This window comes from Thamnophis sirtalis, unplaced genomic scaffold (genome assembly GCF_051295495.1).
Source record: "Thamnophis sirtalis isolate CommonGarterSnake01/CBP01778 unplaced genomic scaffold, rThaSir2_p1.2 scaffold_12, whole genome shotgun sequence".
NCBI classification, from domain to species: Eukaryota; Metazoa; Chordata; class Lepidosauria; order Squamata; family Natricidae; genus Thamnophis; species Thamnophis sirtalis.
In genome coordinates this window covers 23,448,057-23,463,801 of record NW_028261392.1, presented here as the reverse complement: position 1 = coordinate 23,463,801, position 15,745 = coordinate 23,448,057, and the positions used below count along the sequence as shown (strand labels likewise).

General features: G+C 39.9%; 1 protein-coding gene across 1 annotated transcript in view; it reads left to right on the top strand.

Moving 5' to 3' along the window:
• Positions 1-15,745, top strand: part of LOC106555750 (WASH complex subunit 2A) — a 110,233-nt gene that overhangs the window by 21,624 nt on the left and 72,864 nt on the right. The gene's annotated exons all lie outside the window — the stretch shown is intronic.

Here is a 15,745-nt window from a genome sequence, read left to right as displayed (position 1 = left end):
CCCACCCCACCCTTTTTCCTCCTGGCAGAATCAGGAAAATAATCAGGGATGTTGAATTGGATTCTTGTTGCTTTTTTTTTTTTTTGCTAGTTTCCATGTATTTGTCATTTGCTCCAGTGAAGACATTTCAGTTCTCTTACTCTACTACACCGAGTTGGATGCCTTATCTTGTTAGGCTCTACCTCCTTCCTTTCTGAGACTGTTTCTGTTCTGGTGCCTTCTCATATCTTTCTTCCATTGTTTTACCTTTGGAGATTCCAAATGATGTAAGAGAGGGAAGCTAGAAAAAAAAATCATCCAGGATGATCCTAATAGGCAGGGTTCCCAAGGCAAGTTTCTCATTCTTCTGCAGTTACCTGATTAATGTTTAATAAGGTTTTGTTTTTGTTTTTTTGCTTTTCTCACTGGGAAGCCTGAGTTGTAAACCAATCACATTGATGATTAGGAAAGACACAATCACAAACCAGGACAATGGGACAGCAAAAATGACAGCAGATTGTTTCCTCCAGATTTAAGGATGGGTAGATACCGTAGTACTTGAGCAGAGTGCTGGGGAAGGGCCATAAACGTAATGCAGCGATATTCTTGTCATTTGGATGATGCCATTAAAGGGGGAAATCTGTGATTCCTTTTGACTTGCTCTTGGATCTATCGGGAGATCTGCAAGGAAAGAACAAAGCATATGCTGTGGCTTGCTAAAGCGATAAATCTCAGCCCTGTTTGTGTGGCCAGAAAGAAGAAATATTTCCCAGAAAAGATCGGGAGAAGAGAGGCGAAGGAGTGTCACGAAACAGCCCTAAGGCTGAAATTGACATGGTAGTCAAACTTCAACCTACCCAGCTTGAACTGAGTACAATCCCAGCCATAGTGAAGGATAACACAGGGAGGCTTTATTACCCTAAACGACTTTTTCAAAGCAGTTTGTCATTTGACAAACAGCATCTTATGTGTAGTCCCATCAATTGTGTTACTCTTCCTGACTTTCTGGAACTAAAGATGATTTGTTCTGAGTTGTCAAGAGACTTAAAGAGAGAGCGGGGGGAGGGCAAACAGTTCCCTATTGTTCCAACTAGTCTTATAGCTGGAATTCAAGCCTGAGCAGGAGAAGCTCTTGGAAGGTTTTAGGGTGGACAAGGAGTTGCCTAGGGAACAGTTGCACTCCTTTCGACTCCTGGCTGCCATAGGAATGACTCTCTCTTTTATCCAGCCTTGAAGAAAACAGCAGGTGACATGTTTTTGTCACCATTAATCAGAGTACTTTCTTCGCCCGAATGTTGCTCCCTTGCTTGCTATTATTGCTCTCATCACTTTCACCAGCTACGTAATGCTTTATCATCTATAACAGTGATGGCAAACCTTTTCAGCACTGAATGCCAAACCGGAACGTGCGTGCACACATGTGCATGTGTGCGCGATGAAAACCCGAAGACCAGCTGGCTGGTGCACATGCGTGTGCAGCCAGCTGGTCTTCGCATACATCAGAGCACTGGAAGCCCAAAGACAAGCTGGCTGGTGCATGCATGCCTGTTTTTCAGGCCATTTTCAGGCTGTTTTGGGGGGGGGGCATTTTTCAGCTGTTTTCTGGTGCTTCGGTGCCCATGAAGACCAGCCAGAAACCAGAAGAGCAGCTGGCAACGGACAGCGCACATACCCACAAAGAGGTCTCTGCGTGCCACCTCTGGCACATGCATGCCATAGGTTCACCATCATGGATCTATAAATGCAGGAGCTTAAAAAGAAACTGCACTTGCGGTCCATTGGCAGATTGTGATTGTTATTGGCGATTAAAAAGCACTCAAACCGCTCCAGGAACCTGGCCCAAGACTCGCTGGCGGTCCCAAAGGGAGCGAAAGGTGGAAGCGAAGCCATTTCCGAGCGTGAGGTAATCGCCGTTTCTTCAGAGACAAGGGAGGGAAAAAAATTAGTTCCCTTGTGTTTCTCTATTCTAGCGCTGTTCAGGCAGGCCCTCAGAATCCCCCCTTCGTCGCCAGGGTAAAATAATGAAGGATGGACAAGACGCCAAGGAGAAGCCCGGACGAGGCTGGAGCGAGAGCTGCAGAGGCGAAAGGCTGGCCACTCAGGGCTTGGAAGGGGGAGCGTAATGTGGGTCCTCCGCTCCCAGAAAGTCGGGGAGGGAAGCAGGGCTGGCCCATTTCCTCCCGGGGCTGCTTGGAGATGGAACTGGGGCTGCGGAGACTCGCCCGCGGCCGGCTTCTCTGGAGCGGAGGGAGGGCAATAGAAGCAGAGCTAAGCCTCTTGCCGCTGCGGGCCTGGCTTGCGGAGTGCAAAAAAGGGAAGGGGCCTCTTGGAACACCCCCACCCCCACCCCTCTTCACCTTTTGCTTCCGCGGCTCTCGCTCCAGCCTCGTCCGGGCTCCTCATTTGAAGAAGTCAGCTTCTTTTTACCACTTTAAATATTCTTCAGGGAACTATTTCTGTTTCAACTGGTGAACCAAATAATACATACATGTTGCAGTGAATTTTGGGAAGTGTTCAAGAATAACTATAATTTTCAATAGGAAACTGACCATTTCAAAATGATGTCCCATATTACTACACTTATATACTCGGTCAAACATCAAATATTACTTTATAGTTGCATATTATAGGGGATGGATGATTGGAATTTTGAATTCCTCCCCCCTGCCCCCTCCCTCGGACCCACCTTTTCCAGCTGTGTCAGAATCATTTCAACTCTCCTCTTGTCCGCCATGATGAAAATGTAAAAAAAACAGACCAGGAGGCAGAGAACCACATGCCTCCTTTGCATAAGGAATTTTTCACCTTTTAACCCTTGCTTAACTCTGAGCAAGGGTTAAAAGGCGAAAAATTCCTTATGCAAAGGAGGCCCGTAATTCTCTCACCTCCCACTGCAGTTAGCACTAAGCAGCGTCATTCTGGCAACAACTACCTTAGCCTTTTTCCTTTTAATTTAATTTTCTTTTCCTCATGACACTGGTGAGGCCCCGCCTCCCCTGCCTCCCCTGACTGCACATCCCTGTTTGACTCCATCCAGATGCTCTTTACTAGACTGTCTAATTCTATTAAGCCATGGTTAAGTATGGCTTAACATGAAAAGCATGATGTGTGAATGCTGGCTGAATATCAGCTGCAGTTTGTCCAGCGATTCTGACCAGTTAAGGGTGATTTCCATCACCTGCAGCCCTGTGCTTTCATTATGCATGCTATGAAACTGAATGAACCAATACTTGTAAGAGGTTTTTATTGGAAGATTATTTTTGAGGTATCCAAAATGCTGCCTGGTTGTACAATCAAGAATTAAGCTTAAATTAAAATGGATGCTGCTGAATATTGACTAGGCCCATGTTAATCTGTACAACAAAATGCAACCAAGCCCTTTTCATCTCTATCTTATCTTTTCCCCAAAAAAGCTCTATTATATGGATCATAGCTTTGTTCCGCTAAGCATATTTATCTTTGGTTTCCACATAAATGGCTATGAAAAGCAGAAGGACCACAGCTGAAACGTACATCTGCTTCAAAAACTTTTCCATACCAGTGAAGTAATGTAAACAGAGTAATGTAAAGCAAAAACCCAGACAATGGCCTTTGCCTTACAGACCGAGAAATGGCCACCGAAAAACCCCTATTTGGTGATGGAATCAGTTCCCTGACGTGCTTAGTTCAAAGCTGCTACTAATCTTCTTTTGGGTAAGCTTTTTCGAGCTGACATTCAATAATACATAAAGGATCAAGAGTCAGGAATTCAGGGAAGGGTGAAGACTTGATACCTACGTAGTTTGCTCTATATGATTGGGATGTGAAATAGAGAAATCAGCATGGCTGTGTCTCCACTTGCAGGTTTATAGGGCAGGCATTTGTGTCATCTTATCTATTCTGATATCAAAGTTTGTCAGACTCAAAAAGTTTATTTTCTTCCTGTGGTAGTGAGCCTCCAGACTTCAGATAAAAATGTAGATAGTTTTTTTTTTACATTTTGAAAACTGAAAAAACTAAGGAGGTTCTATTGTAGAAATTTTATTTCATTCTTTTCTGACAAAACAAGTTTCTTAACATTTCAAGGAGGTTGTTCAATTGCATTTTCTACAAATGATTTCTGAGTGTTTCTATTATTTGGTCTTAAATGCTAATATATTTTACTATGCTTTATTCACTGGCAAAAGAGATATTCTGGAGTTTAGCACAGTCTTACGAATGTTTCCTCAGAACTAAATTTCTCTGAGTTTAATGGGACTCCCATTATTCCTATGTAATTGTGCAGAAGACTGAAACTTAACTGTATTGTAAAACTGTAACTATCATCATTACTTTTGGGGTGAACATGTTGAGTTAGTTCTTTTTTAAAAAATTAGCTATAAGTAAATATTTACAAAATCTGCCAAGTTAACTAGCAGTGAATGACAAAAAAATTTGAACTGAATCCAGGCTGAGTGAATTTATACAACTTAAGTCTCACTGAAAGGAGTGGATTGCTTTGTGTATCATCTTGTCTGGAGAATTCTATAGTATGGAAAAATTTGTTTGCTATTTGACATATTGATAATTCTTAGTAATACACATTAGCTATCAGTGATGCAGTAAAGGCACTTTAATTTTAAAGAGCCTTGAATAAATAAGTGTTTAGTTTTGCATGGATTACAAAATTTACTTCAAAATGCCAATAGCACTTAGACTTATATACCACTTCACAGTGCTTTACGGCCCTCTCTAAGCAGTTTACAGAATCAGCATATTGCCCCCAACAACCTGGGTCTTTATTTTACCGACCTCAGAAAAATGGAAGACTGTGACAGCCTTGAGACAGTGAGGATCGAACTACCGAACTGCTGGCAATTGTCAGTCAGTAGAAATAGCTTGCGATACTGCATTCTAACCACCGCACCACCATGGCTCAAAAGGATTGTCTTCTTTACAGATTTGGAAATCTTATGTGGTATTAAGCTTAAAGTCTTCCAATCATTGTAAAGTATTATTTACATCTTATTTTTTAGTGAGATTGGTTTAAAGATCAACATGAATTATTGCAATCTATTTGTTTCATTCTATAAACCTTCGCAGAATAGGCTGAATGATTGCTAATGTAATTATTGCTTTGTAATATCTATAGTTTTTTTTATCTTGCACTACTACTTTGAAGCACTATATAATGTCTCTAATGGCCCAATGTTTTCTAATTTATTTCGAAGCAGCAGGAATACACAAAACAAGTACCAGCAGTGCCATTTTTTCTTGTATATAGCACCAATATTAATAAAATATAGAATTGGGGATGAGATGGGGAGAAATGGAATTTTCATTTTCAGAAATTGCACAGGTGTTTTTCCCCAGTGGAGTAGTTCTGATCCATGTTCAGCTACATGACAATTGTTAGTCAAATCTGTACTTTTATGAGATGCGTGATGAACAGCTTCCACCAAAACCTGGGCAGTTCACAACACACAAAATGAAAACATCCACGTTGTCCTCCAAAACATGAAGCTTCTGCATAACTGGCATTTTGAATCACTGCACTATATATTGCTTGGTAAAAGCAAATGACCAGAATTAACTTCTGATGCTGGTGATTGACAACTGTCTGACAGTTGATGCAGTGGTGGGATGCAACCGGTCAACTATAAGTGTCACACTTACAACAGTAAGTTTGACATAAGTGTCAAACTTACAACATCACATTGCCGTCATGTGACATTTCATGACATTTTTCCCATTCACGGAGCGGAGGTGGGCATGGCCTGCACATGACGCATCCAGCCCGCATGCCACCAGTTTGACACTCCTGGTCTGGAGACTATAGGAAATTATAGTCTAGAATATCTGAAATATACTAGACTAGCTGGATACCCGTGCTTCACTATGAAACTATGTAATCGGGCTTGATAAATCAACACATAAAGCTTGAAAATTAATGAGTAGTTACGATTGGGCTTGATAAATCAACACTTAAAGCTTGAAAATTAATGCGTATTTAAAAAAGGCACTGTATTAGTGCCTCGTTAGAGACGGTAAACTAAATTTCTGTTACTTAGCTTAAATTTCATTGTATTTAGCTGTAGCTGCCTGATTAACGTAAGGGTTATGTTGTGGCCCAGCAGGAGCCATTGGAGCTGCCACCAGACTCCGACAGCGAGGGGCTCTACGAGTCGGCTCTGGAGGATGTGGAAGACCCTGGACAGGGTTCCAACTCCGAGCAGGGCACAGAGAGGCTGGTTGGCCACCAGGAGGCACCTGAGCCTTGGACCAGTGAGGAGGAGACAAGGGAGAGTGAGCCGGAAGCCAGTAGTGAGTTGTTCCTGGATGCACGCCATGAAAGAGCTAATAGGCATCAGGAACAATTACACAATTACAGGAGGTGATTGCACTCAGCTGGTGGTCATTAGGCTGCTCTCCAGACTATAAAAAGCTACTTGTGCACACACCCCTCTTTGCAGAAGTCAACACAGAATCGAATGTCGGAAAACTTTGTATGAGCTTGGCAGGCTGGATTGCTGCCAAGCCTTATCTGTGTTTATTGCTGCCCAAGCTTGTCTGTGCTGGGTTGCTGCCAAGGACCTGTCTGTCTGTTAATTAAATGCCGTAATTTATCTCTGGCTCGGAGTGTGCTTTGGTGTGGAATGCGGGGGGTCAGAACAGGTTATTAGATGCATACTTTTTTACAGCCTCTCTATTGATTTCGGAATGACTTCGATGATACTTTTTTGCAGCTTCCCTTGCATCTGTAAACCTTTTCCTGCATTTTTTCCCCTCTTTTCCCTTTAACTGGTGTTACAGTTACAAGGAACAGATTTGTCTGTACTGAGGAGGTCAGTGTAAAAAGTGATTTGGCGCTGGGACACTATGCAGGGGAAATTCGGTTTACAATCCATTGGCTCAATGTTGGTCAGTGATTGAAACTCTTCCGCTGCCTTGAGTTTGGAAGCAGTTCCATAGGTGGAAAGCGTAGACATTTTGGTGAGGTAGCGACATTTAGTACTGTAAGGAGCCCAGAGTGAAGGAGTGGAACATCTGCCAGTTTGAATTGAGGTAACAGAATGTGAGGCAACTGGCAGTTGGAACAGAGTTCTTTTCAGGTGGGGAGAGAGAGCAGAATGTCTAACTCCTCAGCATCAGAATGTGTTAATTAATTTAATACTGTATAAAAAATACTAATGATCTGATGATCATTTTGAAAAATCCTTTCTTAGCAAGCACTTAGAAGCCAAGAGGAACATATGTGCCAAATATCAAATTTGTAGGCTTTGCAGTTCTGGAGATTTCATGATGAGTGGGTGGTATTTGCTATATATATATATATATATATATATATATATATATATATATATGTATGTATGTATGTATGTATGTATGTATGTATGTATGTATGTATGTATGTAAAAAATATTGGGTTTCTGTCATGATGGACTCTTGTGACGAGCTGATTGACAGATGATGGAAGCAGTTAGCTTCCTCCCATAATTGGGGCTTACCAGGGGTTGTGACACTAAATATATACCTTCTTCCCTGGCTTCAGCTGATAAGGAGGAGACTTGTGGCATAATGGCTAAGACGTTTGCCTAAGATGCAATACAGCACAGGTTCGAATCCCAGTAAGGGTATGGCTAGCTGATGAGAGCTAAATAGCTTGAAATAGATCTATACTAGTCTCCCTTTATTTATTTATCAGCACAAATAAAACACACACACACACACACACACACACACACATATATAGAAGCACATACATTTTAAAAACAAACACGTAGATAAGAGAAAACTAGTTTAAGCAAAATTTTATTTTTAAATAATGCTTCGAAAAGGATTGAATCTACTTTGGGTGACATCAAATATACACTTACTGATAATACCCCTTTGAGAAATAATTCTTGACAATTAAGTTTGGGGCAAAAAATACCAACTGAGGTCATTATACTGTGACATTCTATTTAGGTTGCTTAATCTATATTGCTAATAATGCTTTTGAATGAACAAGGATAGGCATTACACATTTCATTACACATATTGACTGGAAATGTTCTCAGTTATCTGGACAATGCATACCATTTTATCAACCTTTTCTCCTTATTCCATTTCTGGTAGAAAATTAACCTTAGTAATAACAACAATAAAAAGCCCTGTATCTCCTTGACATCACTGATCCTATCCTTTCAGGACAGCCTGTCCCATGACTGGAATATTTAATTGAATGCTGTTCTCAGAACAAAGTCCAATTTTACTTATTTCCTACAAGAGGACAAGACATCTGGCTGTTTAGAGGTCATGAGACAAAATTCAGCAAATGACCTCTAGATCACAGATCCCTACTTCATAATTTATGAGGTCAGAAGGCTGTCAAAAACTCAGACAGGCTGCAGCTGTTCAAGTACATTCAAAGACACATCTTGTATGATGGTGAAAGTACTAATTGTCTTATTTTCTCAACTTAGTTCTTACCACATATATGTCACCTGAATTTGGACGGAGAACCACTGAATCCCTAGTTCTGCTCTATTATAAGTTGAAACAAGCATTTGTCAATATTAGACAGCACTTCTAGCCAGGGAATAGGATTATAAATTAATTCCTTAACTGTGTCTTGGAATGAAAGAGCTAGAATTTTGTTTGCTTTAAATGATTTTTTTTGCATAAGTTTGACTGCCCAGATAAAGCTTAAAAGCAGAGAGGCTGTTTTCTCCTTCCCTGTTTACTTCCCAAGCACTTAATAGCAGAAATATGTCTGGAAATATATCTTCTACTGTGTCTCTATGATGTGTCCTTCATCTTGTTTTTGGCTCATAAGACAATCTTAAGTACCAGTGTCAAAGTAGTGTGTTTCTCTTGAATCTAACACTGTCCAAGAGTAAGTCCCATCAGTGGTGGGATTCAACCGGTGTAACAACCGGTTCGCTTCGCACATCCTTTGCATTTTGAAATCAGCACTAAATCTTACCTTTTCCTGCAGCCCTGGGTGAGTCAAACAGCTGAGACACGGCATTCCGCTCTGGCGTGCGGGTCAGCGGGGCTTCAAACAAAGGAAATATAGCACAGAATAGAGCCGGGCTGGGTGGGTGGGGCCAACTGATCACCAGAACTACCCTGTTTCCCCTAAAATAAGACCTCCCTGGATAATAAGCCCAATCAGGCTTTTGAGAGTATGCACTAAAATAAGCCCTCCCTGAAAATAAGCCCTTCCCGAAAATATTGCAACACAGCAGCAGCCATGAGGTGACCACCCTCGCCACCTCCTGCAAAGTGCTTATTTCAAGGGTTAAAAGAAAATAAGACCCTGTCTTATTTTCAGGGAAACATGGTATTGGTTTACCTGAACTGGTCCAAACTGGCTGAATCCCACCCATGTGTACCATATTCTAGATTGTGTTTCTTATTAGATTGGAGGGTAGCCAGGGGGCTGCAATGAAGCAAGATAGGAATGATGGGTTCAGGACATTTTATGCTGGCTTAGTTTTATGCTCATTCAGAGAGCATTTTAATTAAGTAAGGAAAAGTTCTAAATTTAATAAGCATAATGTGTTGATGCATGAGGTTAAACAATTGAAGTAATTATCAGAATCAGAAATGAATACAAAGTTATGGAGTGATAACAATGACAAAAAGTGATAGTAAAAAGGACAGGTCTACATTAATTCTTTTTGCCCCAGATTTATAAATGGAAAACTTCTACACCAGCAAGTTTCGCTTATTCTTGTTTCCTTATGCCATATATTAGACTTAAAGGGGAAAATGGATCCTATAAGCCAATGTTTCTTTGTTTATTTGTTTCTAATTGTCCAGCTCTTTTAAAGAGCTCCATTTCCTAAATTTGTTTAAGTCTCGCCTCTACTAATGCTTCCAAATGGGTTCTAAATGATGGGTTAGAGTAGTGCCTTTCAAACTTGCCAACTTTACGATGTACGGACTTCAGCTTCCAGAATTTCCCAACCAGCATGGAAAATTCTGGGTTAATGAGGTCATGTGCTTGAGTGATTGTTGAAGATGAGGCTGGCAGCAATAATATTTATATACAGCATATAAACCTTAGTAATCTTTTTTTAATGCTTGCAAATTCTGGCCTACATCACCTTTATAAATTTTCCAGAGGAAAAAAATTGCAGACTATAGGAATCAGGAGCACTACTCAGGTGACCCTGAGGACAGTGCTTCCAAGTGCTTCAATGACTCTCTAAAAGGATGAAAATGACCAGCTGTCTGCAAGGAATATAAATCCTTCCATTCCCCACTATCCTGTTAGGTCTGAAGAAGCTTCTTGGATGAGAAGTGAAACATCTTCAAAGAAAAAGCAAGAAAGTCCAGTTGCCTCCTGAAAGGGCACTTTATAAATGTTAACCCTAATGGGAACTGACATGATAAAGAATTTGGCTCCATACCCCATCTGAGTTAGAATCCTCCAAGAGTGACAAATTTGGCTGGAATGATAGTATATGAGTACCGGTAATTACCATATTTTTCAGAGTATAAGACACACCAGAGTATAAGACACACCAAGGTTTTGAAGAGGCAATTTTTTTAACAAAAAGTTTTTGCACTCTATAAACCTCCCAAAAACGGCCCATTTTTCACGAAAACAGGCCCAGTTTCCCCCCCCCCAAAAAAGGCCATGAATAGCCTTTAGGAGGCTTGCAGAGTGCTCGGGGGAGGGGGCAAAATGATAAAAAAAGCCCCATTTTTCATCAAAAAAAGTGCATGGATACCCTTTAGGATGCTTATAAAATGCTCCAGGGGACTGGGGGGGAGTAAAATTGAGCAAAACGTAGCTGTCTTTTGCTCATTTCTGCCCTCCCCAGCCCCCAGAGCCTCTAGGAAGCTCTGAAAGCTTCCTAGAGGCTCTGCACAGCCATTTTGGTGAAGGGGGCAGGGTTTCGGGAGGCCAAAAATGCTGTATTCAATGTATAAGACGCACCCAGATTTTCAGCCTCTTTTTTTGAGGGAAAAAGGTGCATCTTATAGTCCGAAAAATACGGTATGGACAGCTGCACTTGAATTAGGAACTAGGTGTGTATTTATAGAGCAAAACTGTATCATGCTATTTTAATGGTGTTACAACCATGACATTAATAATGGATGTGACTGACAGATTTCATAACAGTCTTAAGAAAGTTTTTGTTGAAGATGTAGTCTTTTCCAAATAAATTTCAATGGCTTTTACAAGCCCAGTTTAAAAGCTAAATTTGGGGAGATGGTAGAATAACAGGATATGATCATTTTTCTTCTAAATCAAAATTATGATTCATTTTCTTCTGTGTCTGCGTTTGTACTGAGTAGAATGTGATCACCACAGGGGTAGATACAATCACTAAACATTGATTCAACCCAGATAGTAATTGGCTGAAGCTTGAAGTCTCTATTAGTCTTACTCATTGATTTCATTTTTTCCCCGCAGCAGTTGTGTGTGCAGACTATTCATTCTTCCCGCTATCTGGGGGAGCTGTTAATTTTTGAAAATCCAAATAGGAAACATGTATGGGCTCCAATTAATTACAGGAAACAATTGGGTGTGTTGCAGTGCACAACTGGGTGTGTTGCATTGTCTGAAACCAGGAAGAAAAGCAAAGTGACCAATTAGTTCTATGATAATACCTCTGACAGGAAACCCAGCTGATTAAACGTTTTAACTCGCTAAGTTATCAATTAACAGGTTCTGTGTAGGCTGATTTAGATTAGAACTATATCCTTCTATTGAAATCTGTGGGAACATATAATGAAAAAAAGAAAGATCAACCCCAATCCTCGCCTGCCCAGAATCAGCCAGGAGAACGTCAGAGATGTCTGGCAATCTAACACTTTGTTACTCCATCCAACTTATTACTACTCCAGCTCTTCGGAGTAAGTCCCATATCTCTTTCTGGAATTTATTTTGAATGCCAAGCTTTCGATCCTTCCAAATACTGTTTCTAATAATCTTTACAATAGCATCACACTGTCTTCAGGATCCTCTTCTTTTACTTATAGTTGACAGATCTAAAACAACCTGTTTCACCTTTTTCTTCTTATAATGCCAATGCCACAATTGCAATTGTTTGTAAACTTATGTTTTTCTTCCTTTCTCCCTCCCTCCCTTCTGGACTAATGCAAGCATTTGATGCGGCAGGATGGCGCGCCAAGGATATTCCACTTAATAAAAGAAAGCATGGATTATTTTGGTTTCCCAGGGCAGACATTTACATTTATATTATAGCAACCTTTGTAAAAATCTGGATAGGCAGATTTCAAATAGAAGCTGTTTACGCTGCTGAAAAACTAAATTTATATATCTATTAGATTAAAATTTTCAAAATCCTGAAGAATACAGAGAAAACATTTATGGAGAAATGCCTGAACACTGCCAAATTTGATGGATTTCATAAAGGAACATTGCCAAATCTGATGGGTGTGGTAAATTTAATTGTTATAAGTCTGGTTCTCGCATTATTATTTTTTTAGAAATTTAGAAAGCTTACTGTGTGGTACATTCCATCTGAACAAATGGCAGCAGCATCCAGAAACATATTTTAATCTGCAACATGTATTCTTCCATACAGTTTGAAAAAGCTTCCAGATGATATTGTTTTCTGCAGTCACGAAGCCACCCAGAGTTACCATGTAGGGGAGATGGAGAGCCTCGAAATTTAATAAATAAAAATAAAATAAAACGTTTTATTTTTGTCCCATTTTTACCTGAAAGAGGATAACACTTGAAGACAGAAAGATCAAGTTCAAAAGTGTATGACCTCTAAACTATGGACATGCCACACCACGTAATTCCCATAGGGTAGAACAGAGGTGGGTTCCTACCAGTTCGCACCAGTTCGGTAGAACCGGTTCATCAAATCTACCGAACCGGTTAGAAGAGGTTCCACCAGTGGACCCGGAAAGAGGCCACACCTACAGAAGAGGTTCCAAAAAATTTTGAAACCTACCACTGACACACACACACACACACACACACACACACACACACACACACACAGAGTCACACAGAGAGAGAAAGAGAAAGAAAGGAAGAAAGAAAGAAAGAAAGAAAGAAAAAAAGAAAGAAAGAAGAAAAAAGAAAGAAAAAGTGAGAGAGATGAAAGAAAAAAAGGAAAAAGGGACAGAGAGACAAAAGGAAGGAGAGAGTGAGTGAGTGAGTGAGTGAGTGAGAGAGAGAGAGAGAGTGAGAGAGAGAATACATGGCCGGCACGCCACTCCCACCAAGTCACATGGCTGGCAAGCCACTCCCACAAAGGAGGCCACACCCACAGATTAGGTTCAAAAAAATTTTGAAACCCACCACTGGGGTAGAAGTGAGTAACATATAGCTTCTGGAAAAAGCAAGCGAACGAATGAAAGATGAAAAGGCAGCTTTGTTGTGATCAAATTCCAACCAAGTACTTGGGACCACAATTGAGCCCAAACTTTCTGTTGCTAAGTGAAAGATTTGTTAAGTGAGTTTTGTCCCATTTTACAACTTTTCTTGCCACAGTTGTTCACTGAATATTGCATTTATTAAGTTAGTACAGAGGTGGTATTCATCCAGTTTGCACCGGTTCGGCTGAACCGGCAGTGGCGACCTAGCTGATGTCATCACGCATGCACAGAAGATCCTGCGCATGCCCAGAAGTGCGTGCTCCCGCTACCGAACTGGTAGCGAAGAAAATAGGATTTCATGCCTGAGTTAGTAACACGGTTATTAAGTGAATCTGGATTCCCCATTGACTTTGCTTGTCAGAAGGTCGCAAAATGGGATTGTGTGACCTTGGGACACTGTGACCATCTTAAATATGAATCACTTACCAAGCCATGTCACTTGTTTCAGTGCCACTGTAACTTCAAATGGTCACTAAATGAACTATTGTAAGTTGAAAACTATCTGTTTTATCAGTGCCACAAGAACCCTACAAAATAAAATTGCATGACTGAAAATAAAATCTTAATGAATGAAAGGAATGAGAAGAATCATTCCTTCAAAGATACACACCCCAAGCCCCTCCCTCTCTCTGAGTCTGTGTGTTAATGTGTGATCATATAAACACATGAATAATTTCAATTTTCTCAACAGTTATATTATGAACCCATCATACAACAAGCAAAACTATATCTTAATTCTCAATATTTGTAAAAATCAAAAAGTATCAGTCATAGCTCCAGGTTATTCAATTATCGATCTGAAAGAATTCTTTGTCAGTAGTCAGGGCTGACTGTGTCTCATGTGATGGCACAATGTCCCCTTAAGGAAAGCTCTTCTATTTTTCTTGGGAATGTCTGTCTCTTCTTGAGGAAGAATTGTGACCAATCTACTCCAGGGTCAAAGATGTCAAACTTTGTTCATTGTATTTATAGTGATATTTCATGATCCTAAATTTACTTTCTAAGGTTAATTTGAGTTGGAGGGACATAGATTTACAGTTATAATCTAACAAAATGTTTCATTGTTAATATGAGTTCAGAGGATTAATTCTCAAATGTAGTTTGTATGTACCCTCCATTTTTTTTATACATACATACATACATACATACATACATACATACATACATATCATGAAGGCGAGTAAACCAGCCCGAAGATGATGAATGAGACTTCGTCGAAATGTCGCCAAGACACTTCCAATTTTACGTGGGAGAAAACCCGAATAAACAAAGACCTACATACAAACACCCGCAAAAACCTCAGAAAACAAACATACATATGTATGTATGTATGTATGTATATACATATATATATATATATATGTATATGTGTGTGTGTGTGTGTGTATATATATATATATATATATATATATATATATATATATATATATATATATATATACACACACACACACACACACACACACACACACACACACACACACAATGTGGAGCAACCTTCTCTATCTTGATCAGTGGTAGTCAACCCTGATCCCTACCGCCCACTAGTAGGTGTTCCAGCTTTCATGGTGGGCGGTAGGGGTTTTGTCCGATACCGAAGCACTTTCCTTTTTTTAAAATTTAATTGACTTTTTAAAAAAATTTCATAGCATTATTTAAAAACATTTTCATTAAGTTTTCATAAAATCACCATTACTGTGGAACCAGTTGGCAGTTAGAAAATTTTACTACTAACAGAGATACAAAAGTGGGCTGTAGGTATAAAAAGGTTGACTACCCATGATCTAGATGATTCTGGCAAGCAATCAGCTAATTTTGCAAATATTTAAAATTATTTAGTTGCTTGTAAATTACCACTACAATGATTCTTCCCCTCCCCCCGCTAATGTATGCATTTAATTCAATAGCAGAGACGATAACTACAAATGCAGAATTGATCTTATACTGATATATTTTGGAGGTTTATTGGATATTATTTCTGATTGACTACAGCAAGTAATTTAAAGGACACTGTCTAAACAGGGGGCAACGAGCAAGAGTTTGAAATCAAATATATCCTGAAGAATAATTTATTGATAGAAATACGTTGTCCAAAACATTTTCTAAGTTGAGTACCTCACAAATGGCAGCTGAAAATTCTCCTGTATCACACCTGTCCCGCCTTAGTTCCTTAGGAAAAAAACCCACTTTGACTCCATTTGCGTGAAAGCTATACTTTTACTAAAGTCCAAGTGGTTTCAGTAAAGCAAAACCAGAACTGAAGTCTATGCAAAGACTCCCTAGTTAATTTTCCCTTTTCCTGGTCCTTCTCTGTTATCTCACCATTGTCCAATTACATTCAAAGCATTTGTTTTGTTAGCGATCCCTGTATTGGCAAGTTAGTTGGTTAGCTGTTGTGCTTCCCCTCCCACGCCTCTGGCCTTGAGGTGCTGACCAGTGGTGGGAT